This window comes from Bidens hawaiensis, unplaced genomic scaffold, assembly GCF_021521415.1.
Source record: "Bidens hawaiensis isolate Kalapana, Puna unplaced genomic scaffold, B.hawaiensis_p1.1 tig00046879_1, whole genome shotgun sequence".
Taxonomy (NCBI): domain Eukaryota; kingdom Viridiplantae; phylum Streptophyta; class Magnoliopsida; order Asterales; family Asteraceae; genus Bidens; species Bidens hawaiensis.
Window position 1 is genome coordinate 2,836 of NW_027506012.1, and position 2,835 is coordinate 5,670.

Below are 2,835 nucleotides of genomic sequence, written 5' to 3' on the forward strand. Positions count from 1 at the left end.
GAATGTTCGTTATTAAATAAAAATCTCGTATTTATTTATTTCAATTAATTCCCTACTTTAATTGGTATTTGGGTATTATATTATAAGTGAATAAATGACTTAGTGGATGTTGCATAAATATCCCAAAATGGTTCTCAAATAAATTAATAAATAACTTAGTGGATGTTCATTATTAAATAAAAATCTCGTATTTATTTATTTTCGCACTTGTTTAGGTTTTATATATGTTTTTTTAATTTTTCTTAAAAGGTTGTTTGTGGTTTAAAATTGTTCTCAAAGTTCTCAATTTTCAAATGGTTCTCACATGATCCTAATCTTATACACACACACAAGCATACACACACACATATACACACACACACATATATATATACACACACACATACATACTGTTAATGCACGGTTTTGGGCGTCTAGAGTCTTAGAAATCGTTTGTAATTTTATTATTTTAATGTAAGGTCAATTTAGTAATTTATTAGTCCCATTCGTTAGTTGTAAAGGCTCATTCGTTAAGGATGTGTAACGAATGAGACCATTCATATTTAACTATGTTCATTCGTTAAGGATGTTAACGAGTGAACATCTAATCGTTATGATTTTGTTCCATTCGTCAAGGAATGTTCACAAATGGGGTATAACGAATGAGTCAATCGCTATAACCATTAATATACTTATGTAATGAAGACGAATGAATGCCAATCGTTATGGTATGTGTAACGAATGGTATTCGTCTTCTATATATAGACTGATTCACTCTACCTAATTTAACAAGTGTTTAACCTATTTCTCTCGAGCTGTTACCCTGCCCGATTTGCTACTCATACACTTCGTTCATTATCTATTACTCACATACGCATATCAGATAACTAGATCCGTTGATTAATCGATATGAATTGATCAATCGTATTGAAGCTATTAGTGTTTATCAAATGGTATCAAATCTTAGAGGTTTGATTGTGTGTGTTAAGGTATTTCGTAATGAATTGATTGGATAATTCGCTGATTGATTTTTAAGTTGGATCCGATTTTGATTTTATCAAATTTTAGCTAATTAGCATAATGAGATGTTAACTAGATGCTGATTTGATAGGAATTGGACTCGGAATTGATATTGGGATCTTCGTGTTTATTGAATTGTGTTATTGTGGTAATTTGGAATGGATATGGATTAAGTTTGTGTGGATAAAATACAGAGGTTTCTATTTTGGTGATTATTGGATTTCAGACTGGGTTTGACTTGGAATTGAGTGTTGGTATTAGTTTGGGTTCGTCCGCGGGATTGAGACGAGAAATTTGAGTATTGATATGTGTGATTTGGTTGAGAATTGAGTGTTTAATCCATTAGTTTGTGTTTGTCCAAATCGTTGTTTGGATATGTAAAAATCAGATCTGAAACTCCACGGTTGAAGGCTTGAATGTTTATAGATTCATTCGTTATGATGAATTCATTCATTCGCTACAGGATTGGTAGTTATTCGTTATCAGTTTTTAACTGATTTGTGCCACGTGTCAAAGTTGTTACAACAGAATAACAACCTCATTCTTGACTATAGCTAATTCGTTATCAGCTATTCGTGATAGAAACACATTCGGTATCACTTATTTGTCACCTTATTCGTCATAGAAACTCATTCATATAAAGATCAATCATTACAACATAAACACAATAACATACGTTATCACATTCGTCATCCATTTGTTAAGCTATTCAGGTGCTGATTCATTATCATTGGATCTTCATTCGTTCTAAGTATTCATTATCATCATTCGTGAAGACTGAGTGTCATTCATCATGTGATTCGTTCCCTCGTTCGTTAATCTAATTCATTTGTGAAATTGTTCATCTTTTGAATAGCTACTGTTCACCATTCGTTGCAAACCATCCATTTGTTATAACCATTCGTTATAGATATTTACCTTATAAACCTTTAAGTATTAAGTTTGGACATTTTTCAATTTTAATCTTTGAGATGACTGGTTATTGCGCACTGGCATCTCAAAACATGTTGATGCAACAGATGCTTCATTTCAATGCTGAGATTGGGTCATATTGAAATAATCAAGGAATAAGTCTGCCATGCTGAATACTAATGTAGATGTCGTGCTCTAATAAAAAACAAGTATTTATGATGCTTAAATACCTATAACTAGTACGGGTAAGTAAGGTCGTCTCCACAGGGAATCTGTGGAAAGTGGGAGTAAAGTTCATGATTATTAATTAATTAACTAAGTGGACAAACGATGTCAAGCGGTTTATAAAAGATGATTTAATAAAAACACACGGTTACTTGGAAAAGTTTGTAAACAATAATGAGAAAACGATTCACTTCAGGTTCAGGTAATGCGATGACCGACTAATCACAGATTCATAAGATTAATTGTGCAGTAATTACTAAAACTAACAGTTGGGTTGTGATGACAAACGATACCCTAACCGAATTGTTGACACAACTGAACCCCAGTTTACCCAATTACCAGTTTAAAATATGAAAACCAATTTTAAGCAATGACTAACGATTAATGGTTCAATGACATTAGAGCTAACCCTACATGTGATGAACATAACCGTAAAGTGATGAAAAGTTTGATAATCAAAATCATAAACTGTATAAATAATCAATTCATAATGTAAAATAAGATTAAAAACAATCAATCAAGTTCATACTCATTCAAAATATAGAATCTGATCAAAGTTAGTTTACACAAAACCCTAGCCTAAAGTGAAAACAATGGTTTTAACCTGACATCGGCATCACGAAGGATTTGCTTATCTGATGATAGGATGAAAGCATGCGATGAACGAACGAACCGGAGGATTCGGGATGATTCCTAGGG